This window comes from Trachypithecus francoisi, unplaced genomic scaffold (genome assembly GCF_009764315.1).
Source record: "Trachypithecus francoisi isolate TF-2019V2 unplaced genomic scaffold, Tfra_2.0 Lachesis_group12, whole genome shotgun sequence".
Lineage (NCBI taxonomy): Eukaryota > Metazoa > Chordata > Mammalia > Primates > Cercopithecidae > Trachypithecus > Trachypithecus francoisi.
Window position 1 is genome coordinate 79,464,365 of NW_022681457.1, and position 18,803 is coordinate 79,483,167.

Genomic DNA, 18,803 nt, shown 5'->3' on the forward strand with positions numbered 1-18,803 from the left:
AGAGAAATAAACAAGGTGATCCTCCCTCTTCAGCCCCGGGTAACTGGTAATACAGGCACACACCACCATACCTGCCTAATTTTAAAAATGTTTTCTGTAGAGATGAGGTCTTACTGTGTTACCCAGGCTGGTCTCAAACTCCTGGGCTCAAGCAGTCCTCCTGTCTCCGCCTCCTAAAGTGCTGGGTTTACAGGTGTGATGAGCCACTGCACCCGGCCCTGTTTTTCACTTGACAGTATATCCTGGAAATCACTCCATTTCAGTTAATGGAGGCTTTTTTTTTTTTTTTTTTTGAGACAGGGTCTCACTGTGTTGCCCAGGTTGGAGTGCAGTGGCACGATCATGGTTCACTGCAGCCTTGTCCTCCTGGGCTCAAGCCTGTAGCTGGGACTAGAGGTACTCACCACCACTGCCAGCTGATCTTTTTTTATTTTCTCTAGAAAGGGGGTCTTGCTTTGTTGTCCAGGCTGCTCTTGAACTCCTGGCCTCAAGCAATCCTCCTGCCTCAGCCTCCCAGACTGCTGGGATGACAAGTGTAAGAGACTGCTTGACCAGATTTTTTTTTTAACAGCTACATAGTACCTCATTTTACATATATATATATATATATTTTTTTTTTTTTTTTTTTTTTTTTTTTTTGAGACGGAGTTTCGCTCTGTAGCCCAGGCTGCAGTGCAGTGGCCGGATCTCAGCTCACTGCAAGCTCCGCCTCCCGGGTTCACGCCATTCTCCTGCCTCAGCCTCCCGAGTAGCTGGGACTACAGGCGCCCGCCACCTCGCCCGGCTAGTTTTTTTGTATTTTTTTAGTAGAGACGGGGTTTCACCGTATTAGCCAGGATGGTCTCGATCTCCTGACCTCGTGATCCGCCCGTCTCGGCCTCCCAAAGTGTTGAGATTACAGCTTGAGCCACCGTGCCTGGCCTGTACATATATTTTTTAAAATCTTTTAAATTATTTTTAATATAGTCTCTTGAGATCAGTAACACATTGGTAAACTTTCTGCAGAAATACATTCCTGAATAAGTAAACCAAAGCCAACAGTTGACAAAAAGGTAAAGAAAAAAGTAGCTTTATTTTAAAATACAGTCATCCTTTGGTATCTTTGGGGTATTGGTTCCAGGAACCCTCACAGATACCAAAATCCTTGGATGCTCATGTCGCTTTTTAAAAATGGCATGGTATTTGCATATGACCTACAAATTCTCCCAAATATTTTAAATCACCTCTAAATTATTTATAATACCTACAGTGTAAATGCTATCCAAATAGTTGTTGTACAGTATTGGTTTTTTTTTTTTTTTTTTGAGACGGAGTCTCGCTCTGTCACCCAGGCTGGAGTGCAGTGGCCGGATCTCAGCTCACTGCAAGCTCCGCCTCCCGGTTCACGCCATTCTCCTGCCTCAGCCTCCCGAGTAGCTGGGACTACAGGCGCCCGCCACCTCGCCCGGCTAGTTTTTTTGTATTTTTTTAGTAGAGACGGGGTTTCACCGTATTAGCCAGGATGGTCTCGATCTCCTGACCTCGTGATCCGCCCGTCTCGGCCTCCCAAAGTGTTGAGATTACAGGCTTGAGCCACCGTGCCTGGCCTGTACATATATTTTTTAAAATCTTTTAAATTATTTTTAATATAGTCTCTTGAGATCAGTAACACATTGGTAAACTTTCTGCAGAAATACATTCCTGAATAAGTAAACCAAAGCCAACAGTTGACAAAAAGGTAAAGAAAAAAGTAGCTTTATTTTAAAATACAGTCATCCTTTGGTATCTTTGGGGTATTGGTTCCAGGAACCCTCACAGATACCAAAATCCTTGGATGCTCATGTCGCTTTTTTAAAATGGCATGGTATTTGCATATGACCTACAAATTCTCCCAAATATTTTAAATCACCTCTAAATTATTTATAATACCTACAGTGTAAATGCTATCCAAATAGTTGTTGTACAGTATTGGTTTTTTTTTTTTTTTTGAGACGGAGTCTCGCTCTGTCACCCAGGCTGGAGTGCAGTGGCCGGATCTCAGCTCACTGCAAGCTCCGCCTCCCGGGTTCACGCCATTCTCCTGCCTCAGCCTCCCGAGTAGCTGGGACTACAGGCGCCCGCCACCTCGCCCGCTAATTTTTTTGTATTTTTAGTAGAGACGGGGTTTCACCGTGTTAGCCAGGATGGTCTCGATCTCCTGACCTCGTGATCCGCCCGTCTTGGCCTCCCAAAGTGCTGGGATTACAGGCTTGAGCCACCGCGCCCGGCCGTAGTTTTTTTTTAGTAGAGACGGGGTTTCACCGTGTTAGCCAGGATGGTCTCGATCTCCTGACCTCGTGATCTGCCCGTCTCGGCCTCCCAAAGTGCTGGGATTACAGGCTTGAGCCACCGCGCCCGGCCTAGTATTGGTTTTTAAACAGTATTAGTTTTTAATTTGTATTTTTTATTGTTATATTAGTATTTTCATTTTTTTCTAGAATTTTTTTTTTTTTTGAGACGGAGTCTCGCTCTGTCGCCCAGGCTGGAGTGCAGTGGCCGGATCTCAGCTCACTACAATCTCCGCCTCCTGGGTTCACGCCATTCTCCTGCCTCAGCCTCCCGAGTAGCTGGGACTACAGGTGCCCGCCACCTCGCCTGGCTAGTTTTTTGTATTTTTAGTAGAGACAGGGTTTCACTGTGTTAGCCAGGATGGTGTCGATCTCCTGACCTTGTGATCTGCCCATCTTGGCCTCCCAAAGTGCTGGGATTACAGGCTTGAGCCACCGCGCCCGGCCTAGAATATTTTTGATATTTGGTTGGCTGAATCTGCAGATGCAGCAGCTTCGGATACAGAGGGCTAACTGTAAATGCCAGAAAAGTCAACTTTTAAAAATAACTTGATCAATGTGAGTTGTTTTTAAATACAAACAGGGACTGAACATACATGCATCAAATTGTACCCTCATTCACTGACATAAGCACACCTCCAAACAAGTTAATATGAAGATAAATACATAAATATATATAAATAAATACACATACCCAAATAACAAGCCACATATCACCCACCATTTTCCAATTTTCACATAAACATACTGGCAAATACAGCAAAATATCAGTGTAAATTAACATACTTACATATACAGATATGCATAAATACCAGAATTCAAAGTGACATGTAGCATATAACAAAGGTACTTAAGGCATAAACAACACAGCTTAGTCAGAAGCAGCCCAGAGTTGAAACAAATACTATTGTGACCTTTTCACTAGGGATGAAAATTCAGCAGTTCACAATGAAATTGAGATTAATAAAATGCTAATGCTTTAAATAGTAGAGAAACCAGACTCTAAACCATTCCCCATTGCCAATGAGTTTGTTATGTTGATAATGTAAAGACAACTTCAGAGACTTAAAAGCACAGGGAGACTGGGGAGTCCTATCTAGATAAAAGATTTGCTAAATGAAATTATTGAAGGTGAACATAGAAACATTCTGTAAAGTTAAGGAAATTATCTTTACGTTTTTCGGAAACAGGGTCTCACTCTATTGCCCAGGCTGGAGTGCAGTGGCATGATCTTAGATCATTACAGCCTTAGACTCCTGGACTCAAGTGATCCTCCCAGCCTCCACCTCCTAAGTAGCTGGGATCACAGGTGTGTGACACGATTCCTGGCTCAAATTCTTTTTACTTTGAAGGCCCTGCTAGAAACTTGCTGCTGCTCTAATTCACCACTTGGAGAGGCAAAACTAAGTAAGCTGTTGCTGGGTTCAGGTGCTATGGGAGAGCCCACAAAAAAATTGTCTGAACTGAAAATCTCCATCACCCCAATTTCAAACAGGTGTACTAACCAAAGGAAACTTAGAGTTGTTATTCCTAATGGGAAGCCAAAAACACCAGACTGTGCAATCACAGTTGGTTCAAGGTGCCTTCATGGTTAGCAATAGGGATGTTACGTAGCCTAAGGCTATCATAGAGGCCTTGGAGCTTTTGATACTGAAGATTGCGTTCCTTAAGTTTCTCAGAGATGTCACTGAACTTTTTCTTGTGTTCTTCTAGCACTTTCTTCATGGAGGTGACCTCCCCTTTCGTAGAGGTCAATTCTACATCCTTGCTTTGTATTTGCTGAGTATATATCTTCTCCATCTGTTTCAGATGGCTCTCAGCCCTGATGAAATTGTTTTCTTGATAGAGACGTTCGTGATGTACCTAATATGTCCAGAAGGCCACTACTTGGGAGCTAATGTCCTACACGATCTCTTGTCGCAGTCCTGCCAATACCATAGCTTTATATTTCTCTGATGGACTGAGTTCTGTGTGGACAATATCTAGCTTTCCAGAAAGGGTACTGTTTCAGGCAGCACAGATAGCTGGTGAGCAACTTAACTCACCACTGCCATGCTGATCACATGAGACGTGAGAGCAGGCAGTGACCCATGCATAGCCAGAGTTTGATGCGACTCTTTATTACAAAGCAGCATGTCTTCACACAAAGACATAATAGGATAGTGAGGTCTCCAGAAGCTGAAGAGAGTCCATAAAAGAAAAATGCAGTAATCATCTACTGTATATCCAGGATTTATAGCACCAAAGAGGTCCAGACTGGAACAGTGAGACTCAGCTCTGGTTTCGGTCTCTTGAAATTTTACTTCTCTGGCATCACATGAATCCAGCTTCTATCTAGAAATCAAGTTGAACCACAGGATCTGTCAATTACCTAGGATCATCTGTGTAATGAAGAGAACTTAAGGCAGTTTATCTTGCTCAAAATTCAAGTACCAGGCTTTAGATCCCATCAGCCTTCAACCCTTTTTATTGAGAATGTCCAAATCCAAGCCCATTTGATTTTCAGGGGGTCTGTAGATAGGCCAGTTCTGGACTGGCACACAGGGTGCTGCAGACCCAGGCCTTCCCTCCTCAGTGGATTTCATCTTCACCCAGCCCACCAAAATGGAGAGGAAAAAAAAGTCATTGTACATATTTTTCTCAACTAACTCCTATGTTTGGGTTTTTAGGTAGCTTCCAATATTTTGCTGCAATGAATAGCTTTGAAATTAGTAGTTTGATATGGTTGCATGATAAAGTCTTACAAGTGGGATTACTGGGTCAAAGGATAAAACTGCATGTGTAGCTTTGTTTAAAATTACCGAATTTCCATCCAAAAGTGTTGTACCAGTTAGCATTCCTAGCTACAATATATGAGAGTGTTTATTTCCACATGGACTCACCAAGCTAATAAGTTGCCCTACTTTATTTTACCAGTCTAATTGGTGAGAAATGATATCTCAGAGTCATTTTAATTTTAATTTGCATTTTTCTTTTTCTTTTTTTTTTTTTTGAGACGGAGTCTCGCTCTGTCGCCCAAGCTGGAGTGCAGTGGCTGGATCTCAGCTCACTGCAAGCTCCGCCTCCCGGGTTTACGCCATTCTCCTGCCTCAGCCTCCCGAGTAACTGGGACTACAGGCGCCGCCACCTCGCCCGGCTAGTTTTTTCTATTTTTAGTAGAGACGGGATTTCATCGTGTTAGCCAGGATGGTCTCGATCTCCTGACCTCGTGATCTGCCCGTCTCGGCCTCCCAAAGCGCTGGGATTACAGGCTTGAGCCACCGCGCCCGGCCTCTTTTTTTTTTTTTTTTTTTTTGGAGCCAGAGTCTCACTCTGTCACCCAGGCTGGAATGCAATGGCGCAATCTCAGCTCACTGCAAATTTCGCCTGCCTCAGCCTCCAAAGTAGCTGGGATTACAGCGCATGCCACCATGCGCTAATTTTTGTATTTTTAGTAGAGACCAGATTTTGTCATGTTGGCCAGGCTGGTCTCGAACTCCTAGGCTCAAGTGATCTGCCTGCCTCTGCCTCCTGAAATACTGGAATCACAGGTGTGAGCTGCATTTTTCTTATTATGAGTGAAGTTAAATATCTTTTTATATGTTTAAGGACCATTTAAAAATTGAACACATTGTGATCTTTCTTTGTAAATTGTTCATGTACTTTATTTTTTCTCAATTTTAAAAGTACCTTCAGTTTTTGTTGTTTTCCCTCTTGAATTTTAGAAGTTCTGTAACTGTAGCAGTTTGATGTCTTTTGACTTTGTGGTGTTTGGGGGCATGGAAAACTTTTTGTTTTTTGTTTTGATACAGGGTCTTGCCCTGTCGCCTAGGCTAGAGTGCCATGGCACGATCTGGCCTTACTGCAGCCTCCATCCCCTGAGCTCAAGTGATCTTCCTACCTCAGCCTCCCACGTAGCTGGAATTACAGGCACACGTCACCACATCCGGCTAATTTTTTTTCTTTTTTGTAGAGACAGAGTCTTGATGTTGCCTAGGGTAGCTAGTCTCAAACTCATGAGCTCAAGTAATCCTCACACCTTGGTCTCTCAAGGTGCTGGGATTACAGTCATGAGCCACCACTCCCAGCCTTGTTTTTATATTTATGTAGTCAAATTTAATAATCTTTAATTTATCTGGATTTTGAATAATAGTTAGAAAGTTTCTTCCCACATTTAGATTATAGAGAAACCTACTTTTGTTTCCTTCTAGTACTTGTATACTTTTACTTTTTTACATTTAGGTCTCTGATCCATTTGATGTTTGTCTTGTGTACAGTATGAACAGTGGATCTAATTTTATCCTTTTTCCAAATGCTTATTCAGTTTCCCATCACCATTTATTAAAATATTCATTTTGCCCTTGTTATTTAAGTTTCATGATTATCATATACTAAATTCCCAACCCGAGTCAATTTATACACACACATATATACATATATGTATATATAGCCATAAAATCTTATTGATCATATTGTTAAATTTTCTATATCCACTTTCCTTTTTTATCCACTTCATCTATCTTTTACTAATAGTAGTGTGTTAAAGCTGCCTATTATTAGTGTTTTCTATTTTTTTTTTATACTTTAAGTTGCAGGTTTGTTACATAGGAATATATGTGCCATGATGGTTTGCTGCACCCATCAATCTACATCTACATTAGGTATTTCTCCTAATGCTATCCCTCTCCTAGTCCCCCCACCCCCGACAGGCTCTGGTGAGTGAGAACATGCAGTGTTTGGTTTTCTGCTCCTGTGTTAGTTTGCTGAGAATGATGGTTTCCATCTTCATCCATGTCTCTGCAGAGGATGTGAACGCATCCTTTTTTTATGATTGCATAGTATTCCACGGTGTATGTGTGCCACATTTTCTTTAATCTATCATCGATGGGCATTTGGGTTGGTTCCAAGTCCTAGCTATTGTGAACAGTGCTGCAATAAACATACGTGTGCATGTATCTTTACAGTAGAATGATTTATAATCCTTTGGGTATATACCCCATAATGGGATTGCTGGGTCAAATGGTGTATTTCTGGTTCTAGATCCTTGAGGAATCACCACAGTTGAACTAATTTACACTGCCACCAACAGTGTAAAAGCGTTCCTGTTTCTCCACCTCCTCTCCAGCATCTGGTTGTTTCCTGACTTTTTAATGATCGCCATTCTAACTGACATGGGATGGTATCTCATTGTGGTTTTGATTTGGATTTTTCTAATGACCAGTGATGATGAGCTTTTTTTTCATATGTTTGTTGGTCACATAAATGTCTTCTTTTGAGAAGTGTCTGTTCATATCATTTGCCCACTTTTTGATGGGGTTGTTTTTTTCTTTTTTCTTTTTTTTTTTTTTTTTTTGAGACAGAGTCTCGCTCTGTCGCCCAGGCTGGAGTGCAGTGGCCGGATCTCAGCTCACTGCAAGCTCCGCCTCCTGGGTTCACGCCATTCTCCTGCCTCAGCCTCCCACGTAGCTGGGACTACAGGCGCCCGCCACATCGCCCGGCTAGTTTTTTGTATTTTTTAGTAGAGACGGGGTTTCACCGTGTTAGCCAGGATGGACTCGATCTCCTGACCTCGTGATCCGCCCGTCTCGGCCTCCCAAAGTGCTGGGATTACAGGCTTGAGCCACCGCGCCCGGCCGGGGTTGTTTTTTTCTTATAAATTTGTTTAAGTGGCCGGGCACGGTGGCTCAAGCCTGTAATCCCAGCACTTTGGGAGGCTGAGACGGGTGGATCACGAGGTCAGGAGATCAAGACCATCCTGGCTAACACGGTGAAACCCCCCTTTACTAAAAAATACAAAAAACTAGCCGGGCGAGGTGGTGGGCGCCTGTAGTCCCAGCTACTTGGGAGGCTGAGGCAGGAGAATGGCCGTAAACCCAGGAGGCGGAGCTTGCAGTGAGCTGAGATCCAGCCACTGCACTCCAGCTTGGGCGACAGAGCGAGACTCTGTCTCAAAAAAAAAAAAAAAATTTTTTTTTGTTTAAGTTCCTTGTAGATTCTGGATATTAGTCCTTTGTCAGATGGATAGATTGCAAAATTTTCTCCCATTCTGTAGGTTGCCTGTTCACTCTGATGATAGTTTCTTTTGCTGTGCAGAAGCTCTTTAGTTTAATTAGATCCCATTTGTCAATTTTGGCTTTTATTGCCATTGCTTTTGGTGTTTTAGTCATGGAGTCTTTGCCCATGCCTATCTCCTGAATGGTACTGCCTAGGTTTTCTTCTAGGGTTTTTATGGTTTTGGGTCTTATGTTTAAGTCTTTAATCCATCTTGATTTAATTTTTGTATAAGGTGTAAGGAAGGGGTCCGGTTTCAGTTTTCTGCGTATGACTAGCCATTTTTCCCAACACCATTTATTAAATAGGGAATCCTTTCCCCATTTCTTGTTTTTGTCAGGTTTGTTAAAGATCAGATGGTTGTAGATGTGTAGCATTATTTCTGAGGCCTCTATTCCACTGGTCTATATATCTGTTTTGGTACCAGTACCATGCTGTTTTGGTTACTGTAACCTTGTAGTATAATTTGAAGTCAGGTAGCATGATGCCTCCAGCCAGCACAATCAAGTCAGCTTCATCCTTGGGATGCAAGGCTGGTTCAACATACGTAAATCAATAAACGTAATCCCTCACATAAGCAGAAGCAATGACAAAAACCACATGATTATCTTAATAGATGCAGAAAAGGCCTTCAATAAAATTCAACACCCTTTCATGCTAAAACACTCTCAATAAACTAGGTATTGATGGAACGTATCTCATAATAATAAGAGCTATTTATGACAAACCCACAGCCAATATCATACTGAATGGGCAGAAGCTGGAAGCATTCCCTTTGAAAACCAGCACAAGACAAGAATGCCTTCTCTCACCACTCCTATTCAACATAATATTGGAAGTTCTGGCCAGGGCAATCAGGCAAGAGAAAGAAATAAAGTGTATTCAAATAGGAAGAGAGGAAGTCAAATTGTCTCTGTTTGCAGATGACATGGGTGTATATTTAGATAACCCCATCATCGTCTCAGCCCAAAATCTCCTTAAGCTGATAAGCAGCTTCAGCAAAGTCTCAGGATACAAAAATCAATGTGCAAAAATCACAAGCATTCCTATACACCAATAATAAACAGAGAGCCAAATCATGAGTGAACGCCCATTCACAATTGCTACAAAGAGAATAAAATACCTAGGAATACAACTCACAAGGGATGTGAAGGACCTTTTCTTTTTTTTTTTTTTATTTTTTATTTTTTTTTTTTTTTTTTATTTTTTATTATACTTTAAGTTCTAGGGTACATGTGCATAACGTTTATATCATGTATAACTCCCCAATGCAATCCCTCCCTCCTCCCCCCTCCCCATGATAGGCCCCAGTGTGTGATGTTCCCCTTCCCGAGTCCAAGTGATCTCATTGTTCAGTTCCCACCTATGAGTGAGAACATGCGGTGTTTGGTTTTCTCTTCTTGTGATAGTTTGCTAAGAATGATGGTTTCCAGCTGCATCCATGTCCCTACAAAGGACGCAAACTCATCCTTTTTGATGGCTGCATAGTATTCCATGGTGTATATGTGCCACATTTTCTTAATCCAGTCTGTCACAGATGGACATTTGGGTTGATTCCAAGTCTTTGCTATTGTGAATAGTGCCGCAATAAACATACGTGTGCATGTGTCTTTGTAGTAGAGTAATTTATAATCCTTTGGGTATATACCCAGTAGTGGGATGGCTGGGTCATATGGTACATCTAGTTCTAGATCCTTGAGGAATCGCCATACTGTTTTCCATAATGGTTGAACTAGTTTACAATCCCACCAACAGTGTAAAAGTGTTCCTATTTCTCCACATCCTCTCCAACATCTATTGTTTCCTGACTTCTTAATGATTGCCATTCTAAGTGGTGTGAGATGGTATCTCATTGTGGTTTTGATTTGCATTTCTCTGATGGCGAGTGATGACGAGCATTTTTTCATGTGTCTGTTGGCTGTATGGATGTCTTCTTTTGAGAAATGTCTGTTCATATCCTTTCCCCACTTTTTGATGGGGTTGTTTGTTTTTTCTTGTATATTTGTTTGAGTTCTTTGTAGATTCTGGATATTAGCCCTTTGTCAGATGAGTAGGTTGCAAAAATTTTCTCCCATTCTGTAGGTTGCCTGTTCACTCTGATGGTAGTTTCTTTTGCTGTGCAAAAGCTCTTTAGTTTAATGAGATCCCATTTGTCAATTTTGGCTTTTGCTGCCGTTGCTTTTGGTGTTTTAGACATGAAGTCCTTGCCCATGCCTATGTCCTGAATGGTACTACCTAGATTTTCTTCTAGGGTTTTTATGGTATTAGGTCTAACATTTAAGTCTCTAATCCATCTTGAATTAATTTTCGTATAAGGGGTAAGGAAAGGATCCAGTTTCAGCTTTCTACTTGTGTGAAGGACCTTTTCAAGGAACGCTACAAACCACCGCTCAAGGAAATAAGAGAGGACACAAACAAATGGAAAAACATTCCATGTTCATGGATGGGAAGACTCAATATCGTGAAAATGGCCATACTGCCCAAAGTAATTTATAGATTCAATGCTATCCCCATCAAGCTACCATTGACTTTTCTTCACAGAATTAGAAAACTACTTTAAATTTCATATGGAACCAAAAAGAGCCCATATAGCCAGATAATTCTATTGATTTCGTAATTCATCTCCTGATGTTTTTGCTTTATATGAGTAGTTTTGTCTTTTTTGCTGCATAGATATGAAGAATTATTGTATCTTCACTTTTAATTTTGGCTTCTAGCATTATAAAATATCCTTTGTTTTATTTAATGATTTTGGCATAATTCTACTTTGATAGCAGGATCACTTTCTTATTGTTTCCATTTGCCTGGTATATGTTTGCTTTTTAAAAAATTTTTAACCTTTCTAAATCTCTGATTTAGGTCTATCTCTTGTATACAGCGTAGAGTTAGATTTTACTTTCAAGCCAGTTGAAAATCTTTCACTTTCAATGAGTGAATTATGCTCATTTCCATTTATTGATATGACTGACATGCCTGTTGTAAATGCTGTTGTTATTTTAATAATTTATTTTTGAGACAGAATGTCACTCCAACGCCCAAGCTGGAGTGCAGTGATGTGATCATGGCTCACTGTAGCCTCGACCTCCTGGGCTCAAGCAATCCACCCACCTCAGCCTCCCTGGTAGCTGGGACTACAGGCACACACCACCACACCTGGCTAAATTTTTGTATTTTTTGTAGAGATGGCTAAATTTTTGTGTTTTTTTCGCCATGTTGCCCATGCTGGTCTCAAACTCCTGGGCTCAAGTGATATGCACACCTTAGCTTCCCAAAGTGCTGGGATTATAGGTGTGAGCCATTGCACCTGGCAACAACTGATATGAATAATAAGAATTGGCAAGTTACGTTCAGTGATGACTTAAACCCTTGCTGGAGTGGTAGGGACAAAAGCCTGATTAGAGAGAATGGGAGAGGAATGAGAAAATGAAGACAGTGAGACAGCTAACTTTTTTTGATAAATTATGATATGAAGGAAGAAGAAAAACAGGGCAGAAATAGGACCAGAGTGAGGCTGGTTCTTTTTTTTTTTTTTTCCAATGAAAAATTTCATACCTATAAAAGAATATGATATAAAAAAGTACTTCCTTGCCCAGCTTATAAAAATAAAGTATGTGTTTTCTGGGTTTGTGTGTGTGTGTGTGTGTGTGTGTGTGTGTATTTTATACTTATGGAGGCAAGTTGTGTTTTTTTTAAGGTAGGTATTTTTATATGTTCTATACTGATGGGAGTGATCCCAAGAGGAGAGGAATCAATGGATGATAAAGAAAAGAAAGCATTCAATTATTCGATTCAACAACTATATTTTTGCTACCTACAAGGAGCTAATCACTGTATGATGTATGCTTGGGATGAACATAGTGTAAAACAAAGTTCCTGCCCTTATGGAGTTTTTTGAGTAGATGAGAGGGAATGTGATCTGGTACACGAGTGGATGGGTTTCCCTTAAATTGGAGAAAGGACAGCCAGGCGCTGTGGCTCACATCTGTACTCTCAGCACTTTGGGAGACCGAGGCAGGCAGATCACGAGGTCAGGAAATCGAGACCATCCTGACTAACACGGTGAAACCCCATCTCTACTAAAAATACAAAAAATTAGCTGGGCGTGGTGGCGGGAGCCTGTAGTCCCAGCTACTCAGGAGGCTGAGGCAGGAGAATGGCGTGAAGCCGGGAGGCAGAGCTTGCAGTGAGCTGAGATCATGCCACTGCACTCTAGCCTGGGGGACAGAGCGAGACTCCGTCTCAAAAAAAGAAAAGGTTGGAGAAAGGACATTTCATTTATTGTATAGGCGGAATGTATAATATGGAATGCATATAGATTAATTTTGTCAGAAAGATATTTGCTGCTTCTAATTGCTTATATTTTCTTATTGAAATAAGATGTAAAGCCACCAGTTAAGAGTCAGTAGGGCCAGGCTCAGTGGCTCATGCTTGTAATCCCAGCACTTTGGGAGGCCGAGGCAGGTGGATCACCTGAGGTCAGGAGTTCAAGACCAGCCTGGCCAACATGGTGAAATTAAACATGGTCTCTATTAAAAATGCAAAAATTAGCCAGGCATGGTGGTGCGCCCCTGTAATCCCAGCTACTCGGGAGGCTGAGGTGGGAGAATTGCTTGAACCTGTGAAGCTGAGGCTGCAGTAAGCCGAGATTGAGCCACTGCACTCCCGCCTGGGTGACAGAGCGTGACCCTGTCTCAAAAAAAAAAAAAAAAGAGGAAGGGAGAAGCTGCTGAAGTTTTAAGGAAGGATGAGAATATGTGAATTATCTCTGCGAATGTAAAAGTTAATTGGCTAGGAAATGTATTGCTGGATAGTACGCAGGATCCCCTTGAGATTTGGGTTATCAGTTTAAAAGGAGACTAGCCAGTGCTGTTACAAGTTTTTTCTATCCATGTTTAGCTTCTTGGGTTCATATGCAAAGTAGGCAGAGAGTTAGGATTTAACTAGCATCTTTACCTGGTGAGTGCAAGGGATGAGAGTAGTAAGGAAGATGGTGATGTATATGAAGGAGTATTTATAGTGATGGACCACCATAAGCTATGTAAATGAGACCACCAAAGGAATTAGGGTATGATAAATCAATGTAACAAATGGATTGAGTATCCTGTTAGAATCAGAATTGCTGGAGCCCAAGAAAAAGTCAGTGAGTTGGAAAAATAGAAGAAGTTGGTGATCAGACAATAGGATGTAAGCTCTTTGAGGTCAGGGATTTTTGTTTGTTTGTTCATTGCTGTGTCTCTATAATGCCTGGCCATATTCGGGGTTCAATATATGTGTGTTACATGAATTAATAGGATATTTTAAAGTGAGATTTTGGAGTTGGTACAATTATTGGTAATGCCAAGGAGTAGGGCATAACAAAGTGGTTGAGTGACTAAGGTGAGAAGGAGAAAAAAATAATTGAAAATGATGAAGTCATGGAGTTTCAGCCATAAGGATGTTAAAGTCACTGAAGTAATTTTTTTTAAAAAGAGAGATAAGCAAATAGCCCTAATATCTTTTTTAAAAAACTCATACTGGCCAGGTGCAGTGGCTTACGCCTGTAATCCCAACACTTTGGGAGGCCAAGGTGGGTGGATTACTTGAGGCCAGGAGTTCGAAACCAGCCTGGCCAACATGGCATAATCCCGTCTCTACTAAAAATACAAAAATCAGCCAGGCGCGGTGGCACATGCATGTAATCCTAGCTACTCTGGAGGCTGAGGCACGAGAATCTCTTGAACCCCAGAAGTGGAGGTTGCAGTGAGCTGAGATCACACCATTGCACTCCAGTCTGGGCAATAGAGCAAAACTCTTGTCTCAAAAATAAATAAATCAATAAACACCTTATACTTATTGAAGTTATATGTACATATCACTTAAATAATTCAATGTAATTTAATAAATTAATAATTTGATAATTTAAATAATTCAGTAGTTCAAGCTTTGTTCCTAAAAATATTAGTCCCCTGACCCCACATCCCTAACCCTAAAGGTTCTCTTCTTTTAGCTACTTTGTTTTTTATCTGTATGTCGCTAAATAACATGTTTAAATTGTTATGTCTGGAATTTTTATTTGTTTGTTTTTTAGAAACAGGATCTCACTCTGTCACGGGTGCTGGAGTGCAGTGGCACCATCATAGCTCACTGCAATCTGAAACCTGGGCTCAAATGATCCTCCTGCCTCAACCTCTCAAGTAGCTGGGACTACAGGTGTGCACCACCATGCCTGGCTAATTTTTAAAATTGTTTGTAGAGATAAGGTCTGGCTATGATGCCCAGGCTGGTTTCAAACTCCTGGCCTCAAACACTTCTCCCACCTTGGCCTCCCAGAATGCTGGGATTACAGGCGTGAGCCACCGTGCTCAGCCAACCCTGAGTTTTAAAAAGATGTATTAGTTGTATTTTTCTCATTGTTAATGAACTTCCCTTTAGAGTGAAAGTTTGATTGGGGAGAACAAAAAAAACTCTTGTTTTTTTCTATTCCAAGTCAGTACATTTAGAGATGAAAATTAAATTGCATAAATCTAAATCCTGGAAGAGAAGTGACAGGCATTTTTATAGGGAACTCATTTGAACAGAATTAAAAATTAATATATTCTTAGGTGCTTCTTTCCTAGCTTCACACAGGAAGGAAGAATACAATTCCTCTATTTGTTCTTAATCTGAAGAGGAAAATTTCCTTTGAGGATGTGAATGAATTATGAATATTAGAACCATAAATGTTGAGCCTTCATTTTAAGTTGTAAATCCTAGCAAGCATATCGTCATTCTTCAGCCATGCCCTCCAGGACAGCTGCTTTTGATTTCTTTCCTTAGACATCTCTGCCTTTTGCTTCTTTGGAAGTAGCAGGTTCATTTCCTACCTTCTTGCGCTGGCGAACTGCAAAGTTGTCTCTGTGGCCCCTGTCCTAACTCTCAACAGTCAGTCTCTACAAAGGGAGCACTCACCTCTGTCAGAATGTATTCTGTTTCTAAACATTTAAAATCAGATGTTTTAATATTTGAGTCAAATTAAAGAGAAGGAGATAACAGGAAAAGTACTAACATTTACTCATGCGTGTTTGCCAGCACTGGGTTGAACTCTGGGTGTACAAAGATAAAAGGGCTCCTTATGGAGGGCAAAGTCTAGATGGAAAAAATATATATGTAATCCAATTAGTGATTTAAGGTCTGTAATGGATCAGAAAATGCATCATCTCTAGGGGAGATAATTGCCCTTTCTAGTAACTGTGACAAGACCTGAATTTTGATGGATAAATATATAATAGAGTAGGAAGACAGACTAGCAAATACATTATTGGCAGTCGACTCTATCAAAGTAACACTGGCGGCCAGGTGCGGTGGTTCATGCCTGTAATCCCAGCACCTGGGGAAGCCAAGGCAGGAGGATCACTTGAGGTCAGGAGTCTGAGAACCAGCCTGGCCAACATGGCGAAACACTGTCTGTACTAAAAATGTAAAAATTAGCTGGGCATCGTGGCACGCACCTGTAATCCCAGCTACTCGGGAGACTGAGGCACAAGAATTTCTTGAACCTGTGGGGCAGAGGTTACAGTGAGCCATGATCGGGCCATTTTACTCCAGCCTGGGCAATAGAGCGAGACTCTGTCTCAAAAAAAAAAGTTAGCATTGGCTCTGTGGAGGGGAATTGTGGGAGAGAAGACTGAATTAGGTAGGTGGAGTCATATTTTGAAGACCCTTAATGTCATACCAAGGAATTCCAACTTAATCTTGTTGAGCAGCGATCTCCAAAATAGGTTGTACTCAAAGCCAGGTGGTGTACAGAATTAAGTACCAGAGGAAAATATTAGAATTTCTAGTTTTTAAATGTTTTATTTCTTCCTTTTTAAATATCTATCTTTACATATATATTATATAAAGAGCATATCATATAGTGATCTGTATATTTTTAAAAAAATTTTAAAGTAAGTGTCAATAAGTTCAACTTTTTTATTGTTTGGGAAACACTGTTTTAGGGTGTCTTTAAGCAGGGAAATGACATATGCAGTAGAAATTAGAGTATGGATTAGAATAAGGAAAACTGGAACAAGAGAGACACCAGCCAAGAGACTAGAAAAATATTTTGAGACCTGAACTAAGGCAGTGCAATAGGGGAAGAGTAGGGGACAGGGCAGGAGAGGGAGGACTTCCATCCTGGACTATGAGTGGATTTCTGGCATCAGTTCTGGATGGTAGCAACACTATGATTAAACTAAGGAATATAGTAAGGATATTTAGCTGTGAGCCCAAGGATTATCACATTTCTTTCTTACTGACTGAGTTGGTCATTTCCCTTCCTAGACCTACTACCCCAACCTCAGTGAAAACAATGTGGCAGTTGGCCCTTGGCCTTGCACTTTGAGGACTATAGACTGGAATCTTTTCCAAGCATTTTAAACCAAAACTGAGGTCTCCATTGCAGTTAACCTTTGGTGTTTATTAAAGTACACAAACTTTGCCAGGGCAGTGACTCATGCATGTAATCCCAACACTTTGGGAGGCTGAGGCAGGAGGATTGCTTGAGCCCAGGAGTTTGAGACCAGCCTGGGCAATACAGGGAGACCCCCTGTCTAAAAGAAAAGAAAAGAAAAGAAAAAACACACAAACTACTCTTGGGGATTTGATTGGGATTGGACCACATAGGAAAATGTAAATTGTGACCTTCGTAGTCACACCAAGTAGCTGAATTCATGAGTTCCATATGGGCAGGGGTGGCATGCAGGCTGGTGATTTGGATCATAGCCATTATTTGTGGAAGTACTGGGTGAGTAGAAGCAGGGTAGTTGCCTTGCCGTGACAGTTTTTTTCCAAGGGAGTAAATGTGTTTTTCTTTCTCCTTGTCATAAGAAATCGGTTGCCAGATTGTGTTATTTATAACAATCTGTCATGGAACAGCTGCCAGGAAAAGAAAAGAGGCTATTCCCAGTAGCTCTCTTCACCTCCCACCCCACCACTACAGCCACACACACACACATCCGGTTTTCTGATTTAACTTTTTTTTTTCCCGGCCAATTTTACTCAGTGGTTTTGACTTGATTGAAAATGTTCTTGAAATGAGAGATTTCTGGGCTTTGCCATGGCTTGGTAATTGGATTTTCTGAGCTTAATTTGTTTACTTTAGTCAAGGCTAACTGGCAGCAGTTTGGATTTTGAATTCCTGGGTGTCTTGGACACTTTAAACACTAAACTGCTGCCTTCCCTTGAAACCTTGCATGTTTCTATATTGTCAGCAGTGCACACATCTGCTTTCCTTCTGAGTTGTGCTTTCTGCCCTTGACATTGCCCTGGCTTCTCTAGAGGAGCAGGCTTGGGATGAGGCATACCAAGGACTGTTGGAATAGTGAGTAGGGAGGTCTTTGGAGAGGCCAGTTGGTCTCTGCAGAAGAGGCATACTGTTGGCATTAGAAAAGAAGTGGGTCCATGAAATGCAAGGCAGCTGAGTGTTGACATGTTCAGGGAACTTTCAGAGTAACTGCATTTCTGACACACAGTTGCTTCACAGCCCAGTCCATGTTTATTCATGGCTTGTGGTCACACATGATCAAAAATACTTCTCTGGGACTTATCAGTTTTTCTACTTTCTCTCTCTGGGCTCTAGTTACTAGAAGGCCATTTGCATTCCTAGAATGGGCTTTACATTTTAGAGTAAAAATAAAAACAATGATCATTTCTTTCTATTACAGCTTTTATAAAATCATAGGCCAGGCGCAGTGGCTTATGCCTGTAATTCCAGCACTTTGGGAGGCTGAGACAGAAGGATCACTTGAGCCTAAGAGTTCGAGACCAGCCCTGGCAACATAGTGAGACCCCGTCTCTACAAAAATTAAAAATAAATAAATAAAATTAGCAGGCATAGTGGCATGTGATGCTTGTAGTCCCAGCTACTTAGGAAGCTGAGGTGGTAGGATGCTTGAGTCCAAGAATTTGAGGTTACAGTGAGCTATGATCATACCTCTGCACTCCAGTCTGGGCAACAGACTGAGACCTAGTCTCAAAAAAAAAAAAAGGTATTATGAAGGTATAAGTATGATTTAGCTTTCCTTTCTTTCTTCTTCTGAGATTTCCAGCTTTGGAAATTTATCAGACAACAAACACTTTCCTTTGGAAGTGGTGGAGTTGCAAAGAGGATGAGATGTGTTTGGTCTCAAGTGACTCTTACATGGTGCATTCTCTGGGAACAGAGGCAGGAGAGGGACTGATGGAACAGCACCTCCATCTGTATGCTAGGCCCTGTTCTTTCAGACCCACGCCTTTCTTTTCACACTAAGAACAGATGGCAACCAGACATTTAGTGGAGGGGTCTGTTCCTTGTGATCCTTGGGGATTTCACATTCAGTTTAGCAAAAAGTCATCAAAACGCAAAGAGAGAAATGAGCCTACAGCCTGTTCACAGTTATGCAGGACTTGTTTGGCATTCATTGTACTGACAGATTTAAACAGTTTTGCAGCTATTGAATGATAACAGCATTTATTTGCCAAGACAACATT

General features: G+C 41.3%; 1 protein-coding gene and 1 pseudogene across 2 annotated transcripts in view; one reads left to right on the forward strand and one right to left on the reverse strand.

Moving 5' to 3' along the window:
• Window positions 1–18,803, forward strand: part of EIF2B3 (eukaryotic translation initiation factor 2B subunit gamma) — a 156,734-nt gene that overhangs the window by 32,894 nt on the left and 105,037 nt on the right. The gene's annotated exons all lie outside the window — the stretch shown is intronic.
• LOC117092690 lies at window positions 3,637–4,754 on the reverse strand (annotated as a pseudogene).